Source organism: Heloderma suspectum, chromosome 2 (assembly GCF_057233095.1).
Source record: "Heloderma suspectum isolate Gila_16-S chromosome 2, 16-S_ref, whole genome shotgun sequence".
NCBI lineage: Eukaryota > Metazoa > Chordata > Lepidosauria > Squamata > Helodermatidae > Heloderma > Heloderma suspectum.
Window position 1 is genome coordinate 315,409,982 of NC_139459.1, and position 24,386 is coordinate 315,434,367.

Here is a 24,386-nt window from a genome sequence, read left to right on the forward strand (position 1 = left end):
GTGCATAGCATCTTTCTATGAGACCTCAAAAAAGACAGGCACTCCAATCATGCATGAATTTATACGCACACCAGTTCTGTTAGGATCTTAGGCTGAACATGCAGAGGTCAGGGACATGGACAAAAGGAACAAACCTATTCCTCCCGTCTACACATTCAGTGAACAAGTGATTGTTTTATGAATACGTTTAATACCCTGTAACCCTGTATTGTAGTCACACCAGCTGGCTGGAAGCCTTGCATGGCAAGAAATAATGGGCACAGGTAATATTAGGTTTATCCCAAGAATGAAATCCCACAGGTGGCAGAGAACTAGTGACATGAAGAAATGGCCACTGGAGTTTTAAGGAACAGTTCCTGTTCACAGGATTACAAGCTATACTCTCACTGCTGTCCTTTGAGGGACATTCCTGGAATATGTTGAACTACAACAGTTGATCAATTCAGTACACAGGTTAAAAACTGCCCAAAGGGCAGTATTGTCACAGCACTAGCATGAATGACATTGCACTAGTGTAAACCAACACTAGCACAATGTCATTAGCACTTGCTGGGCAATGGGAAAAAGCAGTGATTTGCCACCGAATCTTAGCAAATAGAAAAGTGTGTAGATCCTACATATCCGGAACATATGCATAGTTACTGTATCCACCATTTCCCTCTGTAGTTCCTAACAGAAATAATATCCTCTTGACAAAATTGGCAAAACACATCCACACAAGAAAGGCAAATTGAGGCACTCTAAGCTGTTGTGCCACATAAGAACATAAGCAGAGCCCTGCTGGATCAGACCAAGGGTCCAGCATTCTGTTCACACAGTGCCCAACCAGCTGTCAACCAGGAACACACAAGCAGAGCATGAGCGCAACAGCACCCTCCCCTCCATGTTCCCCAGCAACTGGTGTACATAGGCTCACAGTCTCTGGTACTCGAGGTAACACATAGCCATCATGACTAATTGCCATCAATAGCCTTCTCCATGAATTTGCCCAATCCCTTTTTAAAACTACCCAAATTGGTGGCCATCACTACATCCTGTGGTAGCACATTCCATAGTTTAACTATGTGCTGTGTGAAGAAGTACGTCCTTTGAACTGTCCTGAACTGTCATTTTAGACTTGCTTACACTGAACCGCATTTGCCATTTAGATGCCCATTCTCCCAGTTTGGAGAGATCCTTTTGGAGCTCTTCACAATCCTTTTTTGTTTTAACCACCCTAAATAATTTGATGTCATCCGTAAACTTGGCCACTTCACTGCTCACTCCTAATTCCAGATCATTAATGAACAGGCTGAAAAGCATTGGTCCTAATACAGAACCCTGTGGAACTCCACTATTTACTTCTCCCCATTGGGAGAATTTACCATTTATTCCTACTCTCTGCTTTCTGTTCTTTAGCCAGTTACTGATCCATAAGAGGACCTGTCCTCTTATTCCATGACTGCTAAGTTTGCTCAGGAGCCTTTGGTGAGGGACTTTGTCAAAAGCCTTTTGGAAGTCCAAGTAAACAATGTCAACTGGATCATCCCTGTCTACATGTTTATTGACACTCTCAAAGAACTCTAAAAGGTTAGTGAGGCAGGACTTACCTTTGCGGAAGTTGTATTGATTTTTTTTCAGCAGGGCTTGTCCTTCTATAAGCTTACTAATTTTATCTTTAATAATGTCTTCAACCAATTTACCCAGAACAGACGTTAAGCTAATGGGCCTGTAATTTCCCAGATCCCTCTTGGATACCTCTTTGAAAATTGGTTTTACATTGACCATCTTCTCGTGCTCTGGTAGAGAGGCTGACAGAGGCCACAATAATGGAATACCCTCACCAAGGAGAAGTGTCAATAGGATGGCCCCAATATATCCAAAGTCGCTGCTATACGGTATCTTTCAGTGGTCAGAGCCTCAATTTGGATATAGTGTTTATCAACCCAGAGGCTTCAGAATGGTGTCATCAGCTAAAACCATGAATAAATTATAGAAGAACATGTCACATCATCTCACAAACAACTATTTGGAGTTAGCAATATGTTAAATTGTTGCGGGATGGCAACAGAGCAACCTAGGTCAATGTTGCATGGGTAGAAAGATATTAAAGGGCAGAGGAAATTCCAGATAAACTGCAATGTTGTGTTGCTTCAATGATCTCCAGGACTCAGGAGTTGCCAGGCTTGACCTTTGGGTTTCAGTGCAGCTGCCCCTGTGATGTGCCACTGAACTGTGTACTGGAGCATCTGCTTAAACAGCTTGGTATCCTCAAGCTCTAGAATGACCCTGCCCATCCGCCAGGCTGGTCACTGGATCCTCCTGGATAGGAAGATTTATACAAGGATTTCCTGTCCCAGTTAACCTTGACTCAAGTAACAAGGTATCCCTGAGCTCTAAAGTGTTCCTGTATTACTTGGTTATCTTTCAGTCCTGACTTCTGGCTTGCTACTTGATCCTGCCTCCTGGCTTTATCTCATGGCTCCTGGTTCCCAGCTGGAACTCAAGGTGACATATATAGGGCTCCCAAGCACTGAACAGACCCAGACCAGCTTAGCAATAGGATGGTTGCTTGATCACGTGTCTCGAGACCATGCACAATGACCAGTAAGATCTGATCAGAAGAAGTAATCACCTACAGAACTTCTCCTTTTCCAACGTCATTCATTGACTATTCCAGGCTTATGGAAGTTGATATCCATTTAATTAGTTAATTTGAATGGACTAAATCCAACTTTGTCTTCTTTAACCCTGGAGCTTTTCAAACAAATTTGTCATCAGCACTTAATGAAATGCCAGCTCTCTGAAAAAGGGAAAGTCTCCTGCTGAACTCTTGCAGGGTGGGGGGACTGGGAACCAGACTACACACACATGAAACAGAAAGACTTTGTTACCTCCATGGAGAAAGTCAAAAAGGGAAAGTCAAAAAATGTATTATGACGGAAAATCACACAGCATGAAAACCTTGCAAACACAAGCCAGCACACATATACAGTGACAAGATGTGGGCATCAAAGGGTAGTGTTACTCATTAAATGGATCCTCAGTCTTATGTAGTGAAGACTGATGAAGGATAACCCTTAGGTGGAACAGGAGAAATATTCAACTGATTCCTAAATAGGAGGGATTAAAAAGAGAGAGATGAATGGAGATACAAGATGATCAGGGGTGGGGAACCTCAGGCCCAGGGGTGATATCTAGTCCTCTGGAGTCCCCCAGATGGCCATGCCCCCTTCCCATGGTCCCATCCTCTTTCCCCCAACCACAGATCATTTGGTGGTTTCCCAGCTGTCATGCAGTTTTTTCCCCATTCTACATTGTAAATCATGGAAGACTGATCCACTTGCTTACCTCCAAGCAACAATAGCCAAAGGAAAGTTTCAACAAAAATGAAGGTTATGACTCAGCCAGTAGGCTGAGGAACCCACACAGGAGCCAGCAGAAAAAGAGTCTGTCTGTCTATCTATTCTTGTAAGAATATAGATGTGAGTATACTGCCAGTTTAAGCTGGTTGGACTCAAATGTATTGTTTTGACTTCTCCACTTGCCCAAGGAGTGAGGAGTTCCAGCGGCAGCACTACCAGGTGTTTTAGTTTCCTTTGGATATGAGACAGACAGACAGACAGACAGAGAAGACTTGTATTGCCTTTGTAATATTTACAAAGCAGAGCATAGTGAAGACCACCAGTCCCCCTACAAGGCAGCAGATCCACTATCCTGCATGAGATCCCTAGGGAGAAAGACCCTGCAACCCGAGGTTTTTCATCTTCAAGCCCATTCACAGCTCCTTGCCCCTCTTTTTCCAAACATCAGACATTTCAAACTCTAAACTGTTTTTTTCTCCTGTTTCTCTATTTCCTGCCTTCAGCGGGAAAGCATAACCTTCTCCGAGTTCTGAAAATATTTAATTCAAACACAGAAAGATTCCCACTGATAAGGCACCATCAGCATCTTTCCCAATCAGCAGCTTCTACTGATGTACAAGCATACTGATGTACAAGCATCTTTCCCAACCAGCAGCTTCTACTGATGTACAAGCATACTGATGTACAAGCATCTTTCCCAACCAGCAGCTTCTACTGCTGTTTCCCGCCTCCCAGCTGAGCAGAGCAGTGCAGTGCAGAGCAGAGCAGAGCAAGCTGCTCCAGCTAGTCCAGGGACTACAGAAGCAAGCAAGCTCCCAGAGAGCGAGCGAGCGAACAGGGGGAGCAAACAGGAGTTGGCCAGGGGAGCTGCAGTGCTGGAAGAGACAAAGGAGACAGAGGCGAAGAGGTAAGTGGGCTGCAGGAAGCCCAGGGGGCTGCCCTTTTTCCTTCTGAGTGGCTGTGAGCTCACCAGGGGCTTCTGAGAGCTCCAACTGAATTGGGGGGGGGGTGGCCTGAGTACTCCCAGCAGCTGACTGGGCAGGAAGCTTCAATCTGTTTCCCACCTCCCAGCTGGGCAGAGCAGAGCAGAGCAAGCTGCTCCAGCTGGTCCAGGGACTACAGAAACAAGCAAGCTCCCAGAGAGCAAGTGACCAGAACACGCGAACAGGGAGAGCAAACAGGAGTTGGCCAGGGGAGTTCAGCAGGGGAGGTCAAGGGGGAGGCCCCTAACATTTTTTACATTTTTTAACTAACTTTTTTCATTTATTTGTCTTGTAACACACACTTCCACACCAGTGGGACTCTGCTTTTAACCTCTACTGAGTAGAGGAGCAGGCACAGGCTAGTCTAGAACAATCACAAAGCTAGACACCAAAAGGGAAAAGAGGCTATGGAAGGACAAGACTCTCCAGTGGTGGTGACCTGCAAGGTGTGTGCAATGTTTGTTTTCTTGCCTGAGAACAACAAGGCCTACACCTGCAACAAGTGCAAATTGATCACGCTGCTGGAAGAAAAAGTAAGTGGACTGGAGCGGCGACTGTCAACCCTCCGGGGAATAAGAGAACATGAAGAGTTCTTGGACAGAATGGGGGAACTACAGCAGCAAAGGGAAAATCAGAAGCTTGAAGAGCAACAGCAAGATGAGGCAGTGGGAAATGCTGAGGTGAAGAAAAATGGAGTAGAGAATACTCCTTGGAAGAGGGTGACAGGAGAAGAAGAACTAGACGCCACTCTGCACCAGTGGAAGCAGTGGAGCTGTGGAACCGATTCCAGGTACTTGCGGATGAGACTGGAGGACAGCCTGCAGAGGAAGAACCACAGGGGAACCTACATGAGAGTGAGCAAGAGGCTGAAGGTCAGTCAAACAGAGGCAATGAAACCCAGGCCTACAACAACAAGAAGAGAAGAGTGGTAGTAGTGGGAGACTCCTTGCTGTGTGGGATCGAGACCCAAGTATGTCGCAAAGACCCGTGGACTTGCCCGGTATGTTGTCTCCCGGGAGGACGAATTAGAGATGTGACTGAAAGGTTGCCTCCACTCATAAAGCCCACTGACAAGTATCCCTTTCTTCTCATCCATGTGGGAACAAATGATACCGCCAAGTGCAGCTACGAAGAAATCACGTCAGACTTTGAAGCTCTGGGAAGGAAACTCAAGAACTTTGGGGCCCAGATAGTTTTCTCATCCATCCTTCCAGTAGTTAGAAGAGGGATAGAAAGGGGAAGAAAAATACTCCGGGTGAATGACTGGCTACGAAGGTGGTGCCGACGAGAGAGATTTGGATTCTGGGACCACGGGCTATACTTCCTGGAAGATGGGCTGTTGGCAAGGGACAGGTTGCACCTCACAAAGGATGGGAAGAATCTGTTTGGCCACAGCATGAAGAACTTCATCAGGAGGGCTTTAAACTGAATCCTACGGGGAAGGGAGATGTAAAGTTGGGGGTAACAATGGATGTAGGCTCATGTTCTGCAACGGAGAGAACAGCTCTGATAGCACCCAATAATAGTCTTCAGACACATGTAGGAAGAAAGCCAGACTATGAAGCACATGGTCTTCGATGTCTATACACTAATGCCCAGAGTATGGGAAACAAACAGAACAAACTTGAACTCTTAATACAGGAGGGAAATTATGACTTCATAGGTATAACTGAGACTTGGTGGGATGACTCTCATGACTGGAATACAGCAATTGAAGGATATAACTTGTTCAAAACGAACAGGAGGAACAGAAAGGGAGGTGGGGTTGCACTGTATGTGAAAAATACATATCTCTGCACAGAAATACAGGAGGATGAGCTTGGTAGCCCCATCGAGAGCATCTGGATCAAACTAAATGGAGCAAAGAATAAAAGGAACCTGGTGGTCAGAGTCTACTACCAGCCATCCAACCAAGGAGAAGACAAGGATGAAACTTTTGAAAAGCAAATAGCCAATGTTTCAAGGAAGCATGATGTAGTAGTAATGGGGGACTTCAATTTCCCCGATATTTGTTGGGAGACAAATTCTGCAAAACATGGCCCCTCCAGGAAATTCCTGACTTGTGTGGCAGATAACTTCCTCCTACAGAAAGTAGAGGAAGGAACTAGAGGATCGGCTACTTGATCCTAACCAACAGAGATGACTTAGTGGATAAAGTAGCAGTTACGGGAACTCTGGGAGAAAGCGACCATGTTGCACTTGAGTTCTTGGTTCTAAGGGAAGCAAAAGCTGAGTGTAGTCAAACGCGTACCCTGGATTTTAGGAAAGCTGATTTTAATAAACTCAGAACAATGATCAGTAAGGTCCCATGGCAAGCGACTCTAACGAGAAAAGGAGTCCAAGATGGGTGGGAGCTTTTAAAAAAGGGAATTCTCAAGGCACAATCACAAACAATTCCAACAAGAAGAAAAGGTGGAAGACAACAGAAGACGCCAATGTGGCTTCACAAAAAGCTTAGGGATGACCTGAAAACAAAAAAGGACACATATAGGAGGTGAAAAGAAGGCCAAGTAACAAAGGAAGAGTACAGGCAGGTAGCACAGAATTGCAGGGATGGCGTCAGGAAGGCTAAAGCTGAGAACGAGCTGAAGCTAGCGAGGGATGCTAAAAACAAAAAAAAGGCTTTCTTCAGCTACATGCATAGTAAAAGGCAGAGGAAAGAAATGGTTGTTCAGCTATTAAATAAGGATGGCAAAATGATAACAGATGACAAAGAAAAGGCAGAGGTGCTCAATTCCTACTTTGGCTCAATCTTCTCCCAAAAGAGGGTCTATGACCCCCCTGGCAAAGGCGAAGCGCAGGCTGAAGGGGCAGGATTGCAGCTTGAGATCGATAGGCATACGGTTAAGGAACACCTAATTACTTTGAATGAGTTCAAATCTCCAGGGCCGGATGAACTGCATCCTAGAGTAATAAAGGAACTGGCAGAAGAACTCTCACAACCACTGTCTATTCTCTTTGAGAAATCATGGAGGACGGGGGAAGTGCCAGATGACTGGAGGAGGGCTAATGTTGTCCCTATCTTCAAAAAGGGTAAAAAGGAGGAACCTGGGAACTACAGACCAGTCAGTCTGACATCAATCCCTGGGAAAATTCTGGAGCAGATGGTAAAGCAATCCATTTGTAAGCACCTTGAAAACAATGCCGTGATTACTCGAAGCCAACATGGATTTGTCAAAAACAAGTCCTGCCAGACAAATCTGATCTCATTTTTTGATCAAGTCACCTCCCTTGTAGACCGTGGGAATGCTGTAGACATCATATACCTCGACTTCAGCAAAGCTTTTGACAAAGTGCCCCATGATAACCTGATGAGCAAACTAGCTCAAAGTGGGCTAGATGAAACAACGATCCGGTGGATCCACAGTTGGCTACAGAATCAGACTCAAAGAGTGCTTATCAATGGGACCTTCTCAAACTGGGGAGAGGTAACGAGTCCTGGGCCCAGTGCTCTTCAACATTTTTATTAATGGTTTGGAGGAGGAGGTGCAGGGAATGCTGATCAAATTTGCAGATGACACCAAATTGGGTGGGATAGCTAATACTTTGGAAGACAGAAACAAAAGTCAAAGTGATCTGGATAGACTGGAGTGCTGGGCAGAAAACAACAGAATGACATTTAATAGGGATAAATGCCAAGTTCTGTACCTAGGAAAAAGAAACCAAATGCACAGTTACAAGATGGGGGATACGTAGCTCAACAACACTACAAGTGAGAAAGATCTTGGAATTGTTGTCGATCACAAGCTGAATATGAGCCAACAATGTGATGTGGCTGCAAAAAAGGCCAATGCTCTTTTGGGCTGCATTCATAGAAGCATAGCTTCCAAATCCCGGGAAGTACTAGTTCCCCTCTACTCAGCACTGGTTAGGCCTCATCTGGAGTACTGTGTCCAGTTCTGGGCACCACACTTTAAGAAGGATGCAGACAAACTGGAGAGGGTCCAGAAGAGGGCAACAAAGATGATCAGAGGACTGGAAACAAAGCCCTATGAAGAGAGACTGAAAGAACTGGGCATGTTTAGCCTTGAGAAGAGAAGACTAAGGGGAGATATGATAGCACCCTTCAAGTACTTGAAAGGTTGTCACAGAGAAGAAGGCCAGGATCTCTTCTTGATCATCCCAGAGTGCATGACATGGAATAATGGGCTCAAGTTACAGGAAGCCAGATTCCAGCTGAACATCAGGAAAAACTTCCTGTTAGAGCAATACGACAATGGAACCAATTACCTAGGGAGGTGGTGGGCTCTCCCACACTGGAGGCATTCAAGATGAGGCTGGACAGCCATCTGTCAGGGATGCTCTGACTTGGATTCTTGCATTGAGCGGGGGGTTGGACTCGTTGGCCTTGTAGGCCCCTTCCAACCCTACTATTCTATGATTCTATGTGTGACCCAGCTGATGCGAGATGCAAATTAGCAGCAAAGTCTGGTTCAAAATAGGGATTAAAATGTGGCTTGAACCCAGAGTTTAAACACCATCTACATGAGCCTTTTACTCCAGGGCAGCTGCTAGTCAAGGTCCCTTGGGATAGATGACACAGTCGCCACTTCGCAGCCATCCGTGGTTTTCTCCTGGAAAATGTGGATTTCCAAAGAGGTGTTTTGCTGCGATGTATTTCATTTGCTGCAGGTTTCCCATGGTTGCGAGCTGTCTGTCCCTTCCCCAAACTGACTTCGCATTTTGTAGTGGGCGTGCTGTAGGCGTGCATAGTGCTTGCGTCACTCTATGATGCCCCTTTACTCCCCCTGTCCCTTCGCAGCTGCACAGTTACAGAGACACAGAGAGGCGTTTTCATTTACTTAATCACACTTTTGCATATTTTTGCAGCTTCGTATCTTCGCAATGGTTGTTTTGGACTCAGTGCCCAAGGGCTGGGGGGGTCTTGGGGGAAGACCACCTTCGCTCCGGCCACCATTTCGGAGCGATGGGTAGGCACGTACCACTCACGTGAACCATCGTGAGAGTCTCAGGCTGGGGAACTGACAAACAGATGGCGTGGAAATGAAGGGACACAGAACACCCATTTTTTTACCTAAGGAGGGATGGAAAGACACAACAGAACCCATAAAATACAAAACAGGCATTGTAGTGTTGCACCCCCACACTCACAGGACTGCGTAGCTGCACATCAAAGTATAATTGCAAAAAAAAAAGGGCATGGTGGAGGCTGTTAGGGGAGTGTGCAGTAAATCACGAGTGTATACCACCAGAAGCTAATTTGAAGCTGCAATGCTGCACAGTTGCGACCAGGTCGGGGGTGAAAGTGATGCCATGTAGATGGGGCCTAAGACTGCAATCCTACACTCACATCTGGGAGTAAGTCCCACTGAACTCAATGAGGCTTGCTTCCAAGTAGATGTGTATAGGATTGCAATGTAAGATTACTGACTCCAGGGTACCAAATGACAGCATAGTCTCCCTTTGGTCTCCCCATCAATGCTGTGAGTATTAGTGTGTCAGAACCACCTTTGATTATACCATGCTTTAGCTCTTTCTGAAGATAGTATTCAAGAGTGCCTAACCGACTTGAGGCTTTTACCCCATTTTTGAATTTGTAATTAAATGCTGAGAAATCCGAGGGTAGTCTTTGCCCACAACATTTTTCTAACTATTTGCAACCAACTAGGAAGTGAAGTCCTTTATTCTGAAGCCAGGTATTATAATCAGATGCTCCATTTCTTCTTTTTTCTAAATCTATCCTTTTTTGCCTCCAGGACCCAGCATTGTCACCAGCAACTGAGCTCTGCTGGTTGCCTCCCAATCCCCTACCATTCCACAGCACCACCTTCCTCTCCTTATTTGACAAGCGTTCATTTCCCCAATCCTTATCTTTAAATTAGACTCATTAGAATTGGAATACTATGTGCTAGGGCAGGGTTGGACAACTTGTGGCTCGCAGATGTTTTGGCCTACAACTCCCATCATCCCTCATTATTGCCTATGCTAGCTAGAGTTGATGGGATTTCTAAGCCAAAACATCTGGAGGAACACAAGTTGTCAACCCCTGTACTAGGGCTTTGGTATACTAGCCAAGCTATTTTTCTCTTCTGCAGTGTGTGTGTTTGTGTAGAACAAAATCTGTAAAACTAAAGTCTAAAGTGTTCTCCGTTTTGTTAGAATATAGTACATAAAACTGCTGTGTGCACACTACACTAATAAAGGTCCCTTGAGTCCCCGGTTTGTTGTTACACATGTATACATGCAAGTTCACGTACGCATGTGAATAAGGATGCGCAGCAGATGATAAAAGATTGGAGGAACCATGTATACCATCCTGAATTCCTTGGCAGAAGGGAGAAATATATACTTCAGACCAAAAAGGAGAGACAGTAAACCTCACTTACATTGGAACAGTGTAATTAACACCAATTGACATAACAGACTGAAGAAGCAGTTTTCTCACAATTAATTCAAATAATATTAATGTATGCCAACACTCTCCAGTCTTTTACCACAAAGAAAAAAAGATAAAACAAGTAAGGTACCAAAGAATATGCAGGGAATAGACTGTAGAAGACTGAGGAAATTATCACAAGAGGGAAGCAATATATTTGTTGTTGTTCAGTCGTTAAGTCGTGTCCAACTCTTCGTGACCCCATGGACCATAGCATGCCAGGCCTTCCTGTCCTCCACTCTTTCCTGGAGTGTGCTCAAGTTCATATTCATTGCATCAGTGATGCTATCTAGCCATCTCATCCTCTGCCGTCCCCTTCTCCTTTTGCCTTCAATCTTTCTCAGCATCAGAGTCTTTTCCAGGGAGTTTTCTCTTCGCATTAGGTGGCCAAAATATTTGAGCTTCAGCTTTAGTACCTGTCCTTCCAATGAGCAGTCAGGGTTGATTTCCTTTAGGATTGACTGATTTGACCTCCTTGCAGTCCAGGGGACTCGTAAGAGTCTTCTCCAGCACCACAGTTAGAAGGCATCAATTCTTCAGCACTCAGCCTTCCTTATAGTCCAGCTCTCACAGCCATATATTACTACTGGGAAGCAATATAAATTCTATTCCAAATATTGGTCTGAGTTGGCAGTGATGTTTACAGGCAACTGTTATTGTGACATCCAAGTAAATAAAAGTTTCCCTTAGTCTTCATAGACACTCAGATAGAACTCATTTCACACAAACTTTGAGCCCTCAGGAAAACTATTCAACTGTTAGCCAATTTGAATATGCTACCTTTTCAGCTCCTTCCTCTTCTTGGATAAAACCATATACTAATTAACCAGCTAGCTTCTTGCCCTATGAAGGCATATCTCACTCTGGCAGATGACCAGGTGCATGAACGTTTGATGTTGTGGGTGACATTATTGGGTCCTGTAATAGTGTTGCCAGAGTAGATACAGGGACAGAGTTGGCAAAACAGGCAGGCCAATCTCTAGGCAAAAGAATAAATCCACACAAATATGACATCAGAAATGGCAATACTCAGAAACTAGTGGGGAATACTTCTGGCTCCCAGGACACTTCCACCTCCCCTCTGTCACTGGCCGTTCTTGAACAAAGGTACTTCAAGGACAAATTTCAATGCAAAACAGCTGATCTACAGTACATCAAGAGGTTAACCACTATCTCCCATGGCTTCAATAGGGACAAAGGCTTTTATTAAAATTACACTGTATGCATTAATCAGATCACCAATGGAAGGATGACTATGTTATCACTCAACTGATCTGTGAAAGGCCACTGTTAATAAGGTAATGACTACAGTCTGTACTTTCTACATTTCAGTTCCCTCTGATCTCACTGTTAACAATCTTACCACCACCATGTGTATATACCTGTAAGTTACAGAATAATATGAATCTGATGAAATAGACTGTAGTACACAAAAGCTTGTGCCATAATAAATGTGTTCATATGTAACGTGCCACAAAGCTCTTCGTTGCTTTCACTCTTATGATATGAGCCTAGAGGGGCCTCCCTGAAGCTGGTGACCTGATAGAAGCAGTCACCTACAGAATTTCTTTACCTCTAATAATTTTGTTAGCAGCAATAATTGGACCTTTGTTATCAATAAAAGTTACTGTTGTAACAACTCCTTGAGGAGTTATTACAAAAGGTAAGACCAATAAAAGCCACGGTGGTAGTAGTCAGCCCAGTGGAAGAAGTACATGTTCATTAGACTTAAAAACAAACAAACACAAAAACCCACCCCCAAACTCTCAAAAGGTGTTTGATGATATCTCCCTAGAGAGTGCATTCCACAACAATGAAAGAACTATAAAACTATTTATCAAACTAAGTGAAAACAAACAGAGCTGCTATAAAGCTTCACAGTCCATTTGCCAGTCTGAACAGGATAGCCCTAGCCTGATGTTTCAAAGACTACAGATAGGGATTTTCAAAATAGGCCACTATGGGAAAAGATTTCCATCAGTGCTGGCATCAGGTTTTTGAAGGTCCTTAGGCAAGACATTCTCAGTGAACTCTTCCCTCAGTGAGTCTATCTTCTCACCACCATTGTCACCAGCTGCTATCTCTCCTTATCCTATTTCTCATCATTACTATCACCTGTTTGCTTGCCAGGCAGAAAGCCAGTAGCATCTACTGCTTCTCCTTCTCACCACCCTTTGTCTGGGCCAAAGCAAGAGGCAGATGAACAAATAGGTTGCAATGCTGAAGTCGAGAGCAACTCTAAGGGGATCTTGTCAGTGGGACCCTGCTGGGCTGTGGGCCCTTGGCAGGTGCCCAACCATACCCACCCTTGATTCTGGCCCTGATTTCCATCACAGAGAAGGTCCTTCTCCAAGTCCCAGCCTGTCTAAAATGGAAGGTAGACATGACTCAGAGCAAGGCCTCCCCTAAATACAATGTTAGGGGCAGGCCAAGGGTGTCTTTCAGACACACCTTGTTGCAGAACAAGAATGAATATGCACACGCAGTTCTTGCACAGCATGGTGTTGTCCAAATCCAGTCTCATCACGTTATATAAACCTTCTACATTTAGCAGGCACTCTATAGCCTTATTCCTTTACAGCTCACAGCACATACTGGCCCTGACCCCTATATTCACTTGCATGCCAGCTCCTTCGGTCCCTGACCTCACCATGTTGAATGGCAAGTAAGAAAGGGTATTCTATTCCCATTTGCTTGAACAAAAGTAGAACCCTTTGTGCAATATGATAAAGCAGAGTCCCCAATCATCAGGGAGTGTGGACATGTGGAGGTGGAGGCTGGCACACATGGGGATGTAGGGGGCAAGACCCTGTTCCCTACACACTTCAAGCCCTCTCATGTTCAGAATGTTTGTATGAAGGCTTGTATGAGTGGAGGAACTGTGAGCAAAGTACTGTAAAGAGAGGACATTGCCTACCCAAGTGTATAACTGGGCAAGGCTGGGATGATTCATATGAACACCTCAATGCCAACTCTCTGGGATTGATAAGAAGTTTCAGGGTTTTAGCCTCTTCTCAGGGGATAGAGGTAAGCCTCAGGTTTATGAAGGCGGAAGACACAGATCCCATTCCAGCCTTCTTTCTCATTCTAACTCCTTTTTCCCCAGCAGGCTCTTTCAGCATCTTTCTTTTTTACTGTTGGAGAGTGTAATAGGAAAATGGACCCCAACACAGATAATATCCTAACATTTAAAAACAACAACTTTTGGCTTAAAAAAAGAGTTGACACCTAAAAAAAAGATTCATGTGCCAAAAAGCATGTAAATGGTAAACCAATTGTAAGCTTTATGCATCCATTCTATGTAAACAGTAAACATAGTCTAGAGTCTCACTATGTTCACTTACAACTTTAGGTTCCATGCACCCACTCTTTCCTTTCTACTTTCAGCCTCAATCTTCCTCCTCTGCAGGACAGAGAAACACTGAAACTTGGGCTCAGTGCTATATTAATGTAGAATAAGACAAATGCTTTTAAAGTCTATCCTCTGAAATTCTGACAGCCAACCTCTCATTTAACTTTGCTTAAGCTGATAAACACTGTCTTGAGCATGTTGAACCAAAAGTTAAACATTGTTATTTAGGTGTTATCAGCGGATCTGACTTGTTGTTGTTGTTCAGTCGTTCAGTCGTGTCCGACTCTTCGTGACCCCATGGACCATAGCACGCCAGGCCTTCCTGTCCTGCGCTCTCTCCCGGAGCGTGCTCAAGTTCATATTCATTGCATCCGTGATGCTATCTAGCCATCTCATCCTCTGCCGTCCCCTTCTCCTTTTGCCTTCAGTCTTTCCCAGCATCAGGGTCTTTTCCAGGGAGTTTTCTCTTCGCATTAGGTGGCCAAAATATTGGAGCTTCAGCTTCATTATCTGTCCTTCCAATGAGCACTCAGGGTTGATTTCCTTTAGGATGGACTGATTTGACCTCCTTGCAGTCCAGGGGACTCGTAAGAGTCTTCTCCAGCACCACAGTTCGAAAGCATCAATTCTTCGGCGCTCAGCCTTCCTTATAGTCCAGCTCTCACAGCCATACATTACTACTGGGAAAACCATAGCTTTGATTAGACGGACCTTTGTCGGCAAGGTGATGTCTCTGCTTCTTACTATGCTGTCTAGGTTGGCCATAGCTTTCCTCCCAAGGAGCAAGCGTCTTTTAATTTCACGGCTACAGTCACCGTCTGCGGTGATTTTGGAGCCCAAGAAAGTAAAATCTGTCACTGCTTCCATTTCTTCCCCTTCTATATGCCAGGAAGTGATAGGGCCAGATGACATGATCTTAGTTTTTTTAATGTTGAGTTTCAAACCAGCTTTTGCACTCTCCTCTTTCACCCTCAACAAGAGGCTCTTGAGATCCTCTTCGCTTTCTGCCATTAGGGTGGTATCGTCTGCATATCTGAGGTTGTTGATAATTCTCCCGGCAATCTTAATTCCGACCTCTGATTCATCCAACCCGGCATTTCTCATGATGTACTCTGCATATAAGTTAAATAAGCAGGGTGACAATATGCAGCCTTGTCGTACTCTTTTCCCAATTTTGAACCAATCGGTTGTTCCATGTCTGGTTCTTACTGTTGCTTCTTGACCCTCGTACAGGTTTCTCAGGAGACGGGTAAGGTGGTCTGGTACTCCCATCACTTTCAGAATTTGCCACAGTTTGTTGTGATCCACACAATCAAAGGCTTTAGCGTAGTCAATGAAGCAGAAATAGACATTTTTCTGGAATTCTCTTGCTTTCTCCATGATGCAGCGAATGTTGGCGATTTGATCTCTAGTTCCTCTGCCTCTTCGAAACCCAGCTTGTACTTCCGGTAGTTCTCGGTTCGCATACTGCTGAAGCCTAGCTTGTAGGATTTTGAGCATCACCTTGCTGGCATGTGAAATGAGCGCAATGGTGCGGTAGTTTGAACACTCTTTGGCGTTGCCCTTCTTTGGAATTGGAATGTAAACTGACCTTTTCCAGTCTTGTGGCCACTGTTGAGTGTTCCAGATTTGTTGGCATATTGAATGCAGCACTTTAACAGCATCATCTTTTAGGATTTTAAATAGCTCGGCTGGAATACTGTCATCTCCGCTAGCTTTGTTGTTACTAATGCTTCCTAAGGCCCACTTGACTTCACTCTCTAGGATGTCCGGCTCAAGTTCAGTGACCGCACTATCATGGCTATCAGGGACATTCAGATCTTTCCTGTATAGTTCTTCTGTGTATTCTTGCCACCTCTTCTTAATCTCATCTGCTTCTGTTAGGTCCCTGCCTTCTTTGTCCTTTATCATGCCCGTCTTTGCACAAAATGTTCCCTTGAGATCTCCAATTTTCTTGAAGAGATCTCTAGTCTTTCCCATTCTGTTGTTTTCCTCGATTTCTTTGCATTGTTCATTTAAGAAGGCCTTCTTGTCTCTCCTTGCTATTCTCTGGAACTCTGCATTCAGTTGGGTATATCTTCCCCTTTCTCCCTTGCTTTTCGCTTCCCTTCTTTCCTCAGCTACTTGTAAAGCCTCATCGGACAGCCACTTGGCTTTCTTGCATTTCTTTTTCTTTGGGACGGATTTTGTTGCTGCCTCCTGAACAATGTTACGGACCTCCGTCCATAGTTCCTCAGGCACTCTGTCTATCAGGTCTAATCCCTGAAATCTATTCCTCACCTCCACTGTATATTCAGAAGGGATATGACTGAGGTCATACCTGAATGGTTTAGTGGTTTTCCCTACGTTCTTCAATTTAAGCCGAAATTTTGCAAGAAGCAGCTCATGATCTGAGCCACAGTCAGCTCCTGGTCTTGTTTTTACTGACTGTATGGAGCTTCTCCATCTTTGGCTGCAAAGGACATAATCAATCTGATTTCGATATTGACCATCTGGTGACGTCCATGTGTAGAGTCGCCTCTTGTGCTGTTGGAAAAGAGTGTTTGCTATGATCAGCATGTTCTCTTGGCAAAACTCTATTAGCTTTTGTCCTGCTTCATTTTGTACACCAAGGCCATGCCTGCCTGTTATCCCGGTGATTTCTTGACTTCCTACTTTAGCATTCCAATCCCCTATGATGAAGAGGACATCTTTTTTTGGTGTTAGTTCTAGAAGGTGTTGTAGGTCTTCATAGAACCGATCAACCTCAGCTTCTTCGGCCTCAGTGGTTGGGGCATAGACTTGAATTACTGTGATGTTGAATGGTTTGCCTTGGATTCGTACTGAGATCATTCTATCATTTTTAAGATTGTACCCCAGTACTGCTTTTCCCACCCTTTTGTTGACTATGAGTGCTACTCCATTTCTTCTAAGGGATTCTTGGCCACAATAGTAGATATGATGGTCACCTGAATTAAATTCGCCCATGCCTGTCCATTTGAGTTCGCTGATTCCCAAGATGTCGATGTTCAATCTTGCCATCTCATGTTTGACCACCTCCAGCTTACCTTGATTCATTGATCTGACATTCCAGGTTCCTAAACAATATTGTTCTTTACAGCATCGGATTTTCTTTTCACCGCCAGACACATCCACAGCTGAGTGTCCTTTCGGCTTTGGCCCAGCCGCTTCACTCTTTCTGGCGCTACTTGGAAATACCCTCTGCTCTTCCCCAGTAGCATATTGGACACCTTCCGACCTGAGGGGCTCATCTTCCGGCGTCATATCTTTTAGCCTTGTGATACGTTCCATGGGGTTTTCTTGGCAAGAATACTGGAGTGGGTTGCCATTTCCTTCTCCAGTGGACCACATTTTGTCAGAACTCTCCGCCATGACCTGTCCGTCTTGGGTGGCCCTGCACGGCATAGCTTATGGCTTCACTGAGTTACGCAAGCCCCTTCGCCACAACAAGGCAGTGATCCATGAAGGGGCGGATCTGACTACCTCTGTTCTACTTGCATTTTAGCAGTTTCTGTCTTTCTGGTTTCTTCTGGAAAGAGCAAAGTTAGGCCTATTGCAGGCTGTGAATATTCCCAGACAGCATTAGAGGTTGCCTCCAATGCTGCAAGGCCTCCTGTGCTTTGAGGTGAACTCTAGCATGGCCTTGGGTATTTCAAGCCCTGACAGGCCTCCCCTCATAAACATGGATGTCATGGGACTGATGACGACACAGCTATCATGCCAAGCTAGAGGCTTTGGGAAATACATGGGGCATCTCTACATATGCTCCAAGGATTCCAAGTCTGTTCTACCTATTCCGGACATTTTGGGGCATTCATAAGATACATGCTTACCAGATTAAAAACAAAAAAAGAACCTTTTTAGGCTCACTCTCCCAGAAAATCTTTCTATTGGGAAGAAACAAAAGCAGCAAGTTGTGTCTAAGGAATGTTCTAGAAAGCATGGCATACAGCTAAGCAACTCTAAACTCTGTCTCTTAGTCTCAATTGCATTTAATACAGACTGGATAACAGTATGAGATTGCTGTGTGAACTTGGCCCCTCAAGCTTTGTTTGTTTCACAAGCCACTACGGACAAAGTCCTTTTTCCTGGAACTAGATTCCATCCCCAGGAACAACACTAACACTACAATCCTATGAACAGTCATCTGTGTGTAAGACCCATGGAATATAGGGGAACTTGCTTCCAACTATGTATGCTTAACTGTAAGCTAGTTTAAGTGAAAATGAATTCGGTGAAGGAATTTGTGGGTCACATTATGCACCCGTGTGCAAAATTATCATCCTAAGGAATCCCCCCACCCCAGTAGCAATGTATGGCTGTGAGAGCTGGACTATAAGGAAGGCTGAGCGCTGAAGAATCGATGCTTTCGAACTGTGATGCTGGAGAAGACTCTTACGAGTCCCCTGGACTGCAAGGAGATCAAATCAGTCAATCCTAAAGGAAATCAACCCTGATTGCTCATTGGAAAGACAGATACTGAAGCTGAAGCTCCAATATTTTGGCCACCTAATGCGAAGAGAAAACTCCCTGGAAAAGACCCTGATGCTGGGAAAGATTGAAGGCAAAAGGAGAAGGGGACGGCAGAGGATGAGATGGCTAGATAGCATCACTGATGCAATGAATATGGACTTGAGCACACTCCGGGAGAGAGCGGAGGACAGGAAGGCCTGGCGTGCTATGGTCCATGGGGTCACGAAGAGTCAGACACAACTGAACGACTGAACAGCATCGACAACAAGGAATTTTTTGTCTCCTTCAATTAGTATATGGATCCCCAAGGGTAAGGCAATGTTGCTAGTTTAGTTTTTAAAACACATAACAATTATGGGTTCTGTGTTCCTAAAAAATAAAGCACACTTTCAGAATATTCTGGTCTCTGTTGCAACACTACCTGAAGGAGCAGTATTTGTCAGTTACATTATCTAAGTTTTACCTCAGGCTCACAATTAGCTACCTGCCTGGCCACCTGTAGAAAGTTAAAACACACACACACACACCCTCCAGCAATCATGTGAAGGACCAATGTGGCTTTAATTCTCCTCATAACTTGTTTTTACAACACTGGATCTAAAATTCAAAGGGGAAGCAAAGAGCCCATATCTCATCCTTAGCAGTGCAATTTTAATGTTAACTGGACTTTGTTACCTGCTTTGAGGCTATAAAACAGCCTCCACTTGGTCTGTGTGCGTATAGGACGGGGGCAGGAAGTGTGAGAACAAGAGGGAATTTCAGCTGGTGCAGCTTCTGTCATCCCTACAGTGCCATGCCATGAAAAGCTACATCTATTGAAATTCTCACTTCTACACATGATTAAAAGGTGCATACACTTATTGCATCTGGCCAACCCCCTTCCCCCAGCATAAGGTGAGTGTCAAAGCAAGAATGCACCCTATTCTATGATGTTCAGAAATAATTATGTCCAGAAAAAATCATATAGAAGGCAAGTAGACAAACTGAAAGATTCACTTTGTTCCAAAATTAGACCACAGGCAAAGGAGAATTTATTCTGGGCAAACAGATGATCAAAATGAAGATTACACAGTATGTGTAGCACTCAAAAGGCAATTATGTATATTACAGACTAGTAACTAAAACCATCAGATCACTTTATTTGGAAAAACAGAAGCAAGACTGCGATTAAGTAACAAGCCAACATCCAGCAGGAATATGAAGCAGGATTCCACTTCAGAGAAATATTTACTTGAACAAAAAAGCATTACTGCATATAGCTGTATTCAGTTCCCATCACTCATAAGCTCTTAACATGTAAGCCCTTGCATAGTTATTTCCACAGGGTTTACTAACTGTTAATGTGATATAGGACTGAGTAGAGTGTACACTGCTGCCTTGAGAGTGTTCTTTCCTTAAAGGCAGCCTAAAAATAATTTTAAATGAAATGTAAAAAATAAAGTAATACACTGCCATTTTAGCGCTTGCGTTTTGGTCAGGTCAAATACAAAATAGCACTATAGGATAAAAGATTAAGATTTTCATGAAGAAAATGGGATCCGAGATTCAAACCCAATTTAACATTAAACCTACCCCCTATTCCAAGGGTCCCTGACAGCGCCCACAAAGCGCTCTATTCTCTGCCCCCTTTAAAAAACCTTTTTAATAAAAGCCTTGGAAAATGTTAGGACAGTCTTCTTTCTCTCCCTTTCTAGCCTCTAGCCTTGGTTTTTCTCTCCTCTCTATCCCTTTCCTTGCTATTTTCCCCTCTCTCCAGCCTCTAGCTTCACTATTTCTCTCCCCACACCTCTTTACCTCACTGTTTCTCCCCCTTCTAGCCTTGCTCTTTTTCTAGCTCTTTGCCTTCCTGTTTCCCCCTCCCTCCCAGCCTGTAGCCTTGCTCTTTCTCGACCCACACCTCTTTAGCTCAGTTTTGACTAGCCAGGCCCCCATGGCAGCCATTATATGACTAGCCACATCCTCTATGGGAGCCATTTTGTGATGGTGACCACCACAGTTTCTCAAATTCACAAATGTGCCCACGGGTCCAAAAAGGTAGGGGCAGGGGGATTACCCTATTCAGTAGTTCCACATTCAAATGGCAAGTCCCCATATTTTACAAGGGACCTATCTGTTAGCAATATTTCAGTTTCAAAGTTGCATGTTGGTTGTACAGGAGAGTGACCATGGCTCAGTGGTATAACACATGCTTTGCAGGTCGAAGGTCCCAGGTTCAATTCCCAACATCTCCAGGAAGGTCTAAGAAAGAACCTTGCCTGAAATCCTGGAGAACCGCTGTCATTCAGTGACAACAGTACTGGGCTAAACAGACCAATGGTCTTAGCATAAAGTGGCTCTTATGTTCTTGTTAGAGCTGTGTGCAAATGGCCTCTCGAAATTCTCCACCTTATTTGTGGGCAGAGTAATTTGGGAGACAATTTCATCAAATTTCTCCAGGGGGAGAAGAAATTCTCAATAGTTTCTCACAGGTAGGGATCCCCATTGGCAGGGCTTGTAGCACAACTTTTTTGAGGGTCAGAGTTTTTCGTGCTGCAGCAGCAGCAGCTGTCTTGGCAGGCTGGCCCCCAATTTGCATCCACCACAATGCAGGTGGGGGGGCAGTGTTGTGTCTAGCTCCAGGAATGAGGTGACATTAGTGCTCTGCCAAAATCTGTCCTCCAATTTCCTGAACGTTTTCTTCCCCTATGAAAGGGGCTTCCATTGTTCTGCCTCATTCAGGATGTTTTATCATTTATTTTTGTGGTGTTTTTGAGCATACCTAATCATATCTAGCCTCCCAGGTTGCCTGCACTTCCTAATCTGAAAAAGATCCTATGGGAGGAATTACCTCACTATTCCTTAAACTAAGCTTTAATTGAAGTGTAGGAAGCTGAGAAGGCTACAAGCTGCCAGAGAGATGATTGTACAATGAGAAACAGGACACTTGTGCTCACTCCTCAGTCACCTCCTAAGTAAGGGAAGCCCAAGAAACCCAAACCCAACCCATGAGAATTTCTTCAAAATTTCTTCACCACTGAATTTCTTTTCAAAAGCAATGTCTCTTCTATCAAACTGAATGAGAATGGACGAAAAAATGTGGGAGAAATTTTCGGCACAACAGTAGTTCTTATGTCTTGCCCATTTGTACACAAGACAAATTACACTTTGCTAGTTGCTTGAAACCCTTTCACAAGAGTAGCTATGATCCACTGGGTGTTCTTAGCAATCTGTTTGGGTATTGCTGCAGTGCATAGGCCAAGCTGTAGTGCATGATTGCTTTGCAAAGCCAGTGCAGCCTCCCCCAAACTTCCCTCTAAACAGAGTAGTCTTAAATAAGGATTTCTTTTCCTGTTAGAATTCAAACCAACCTTCTAGTGAATTCAAGTCTCTCTCACTCTCTCTCTCTCTCTCTCTCTCTCTCTCACACACACACACACACACACTTGATACCAAAGCAGTTTTACAATAATAAATGAAGCAATTATTGCTATTCTGAATAGTTTAAGTCTGCAGAGCCTATTTGATAATACCTCAAAATTTTGGAATAGAATTAACACTTCTATTCAACTTCCCCATTTTGTTTCATGTGTCTCACTATTCAACTATTTCTTATAGCAGATAATGTGGCTGCAGTTTCAATAACCATTTCCTTCCTCTCCCCACTACGCCAAGTCTTTACTTCCACTAGACTTTCTGTATCCATCTCCCTGCTGATCTTCTCCTCCTGTGCATGGGGTCTCTCTCTTTCCAGTGCTGGTAGAGAAGCCTGCAGGGTAGCTCAGTTCAATCTTTGCAACTGGATTTTCATAGAATCTAAAATAGAGGTTGGTTTGAAGGACATTGCATCCAGCTGGATGCATCTCGGCTATACAGCACTCTGTTTGGGGGAAGGCTGAGGTAATGCCGGGATGAAAAGTAAATGTGAAGATGCATGTTGAAATGACCCCAACTCCTGCAAAGGAAGCTTGCCAAGTAAAGAATTCTGGAGTCATAGGCAATTCGCTTTTCCATGAAAACTTAGTTAATCAGACATGGGTCAAGGCTGCTCTTTAGCAGTGTCGTATGCAGAAGCCGTGCTTACATATACTGAAAAATATAGTTGAAAAATAGCTACACTAATCCATGTTCTTGTGACCACAAGGCTCAATTTTTTGTAAATTCTAGTCATATGTGCTTCCAGCATGACTTATCTATTGCCTGGAGTGTGTTCAGAATGTGGCAGTATGTTTGCCAATTGGACCGGAAAACTGCAATGAACATTGCATATTTAAATATGTACATATGCACTGATATATTGTACATCTGTGGAATGGCCAATTGAACCTAACCAAGAATTGGTGGTTTTTGAAGAAGTCTGGGATAATATATATCCTGGCTGTATTTGAGATCTGTTGCTGGAACTTCATAATAGGATCTTCTAAATGCAAAATGTAATTCTGCAGTAGACAAATGGAGCCCTGGCCAGAAAGCTCATGTTGTCTAAAGAGATCGTCCATGGCTTGAAAGAATTCTGCTGGTTTTTATTTTGTCTTTTGCAACTTTTATTTCTGGACTGAATATTTTAAACGGTAAATACACTGAGCGCGTTGTCAGAAAGGCAGCATATAAATATAAGAAAAACAAAATCTACTGTTTGAGGATCCCACCATTAGGCTTTTATTGTGATTGTATGGCCCATGTAATTCTCTTTATATTAGCTTTTTTGCTTCTCTCATCTTCTGTTTTCTAGTTACTTTCAGGGGAATGACTGCCAGCTTCCTTATCAGTTCCTCTTTTAAACATGTAATATTTTATATGATTTTGTTGCCTACTAGAAGTCGAAAAAACTAACTGCATTTATCAAGCAAAGTCGGTGGGTATGAACTATATATGCACACTACATAAATCATTTCCCCAAAATACCTCTTATACAAAGAACCTTTGTATATACATATTGTGTCATATTTAAAAATCAACCTCTCTCTATTATCTAGTTTTCTGGCTTCGCTTACAGTGCTCAAAGTCCAGCAACTACAGAACACAACAGCCACGTTCAGATGCAACACTAAAACATGTTTTAGCATAAGAACGAGCTGCAGTGAGCCTCTGGTTCAGTACTTCTTCCTCCTCCTCCTTTGGCACAGCTGAGAGGAAGAGATTGGACATTTTTGTTCCCAATTTCCATTACATTAAACTGTGTTTCATTTTAACTATGGTTTGTTTAAACAAGCCAGCTTCATAAACAACACATAAGTTTAAAGTTGGCTTGTTCCAAACAAAGAAAAAAACATAGTTAACATTAACTACAGTTTGTCAGGTTCAGATGATACAACAAGCTACTGTTAATGCAAACTGGAATCAAAAGCTTCCAAAATCTTCCTTGTGTCCATGCCAGAGGAGAAAGGAGAGGGCATGAGCCTAAAGCTCACTGTGATTCATTCTCATCATGCTAAAACTATGGTTTAGTGTGGCATCCAAATCAGGCCAATGTCTCAAACTGATTTTTAACCCAAACTATCCATTAGCAAACTCTTCAGAAGGAGAGGACAATTTAAATACTATGCATCTGCCATAAACTCAAATCCGAGCTTCTAAAAAGGAGTGGTCCCCAGTGATTAGTACCCATTCTGTTAAGGTCCTCATCCTCTGGTTTGGGCCACTGACTCTCCATGAAACTTCTCATATTATGATATGAAATGATAACAGGCTCCAAATAACTAATGTTCAATGTTTATATAAAGCCAATAAAACCCACTGCGTGCCCACACATCTCTCACTTCCTCCTCAAATTGCTCAATCAAGAGCTTCTTCTAAGCAGCAGAAGCCATGAACGTTATTATTCTTTCTTTGGCCTCCATTGCTGGTTCTTCATCCAGATA

The 24,386-nt window shown here is 43.7% G+C and overlaps 1 protein-coding gene across 12 annotated transcripts in view; it reads right to left on the minus strand.

Annotated features, from left to right (window-relative positions):
* Positions 1-24,386, minus strand: part of ITPR1 (inositol 1,4,5-trisphosphate receptor type 1) — a 377,196-nt gene that overhangs the window by 310,065 nt on the left and 42,745 nt on the right. The window lies entirely within an intron of this gene.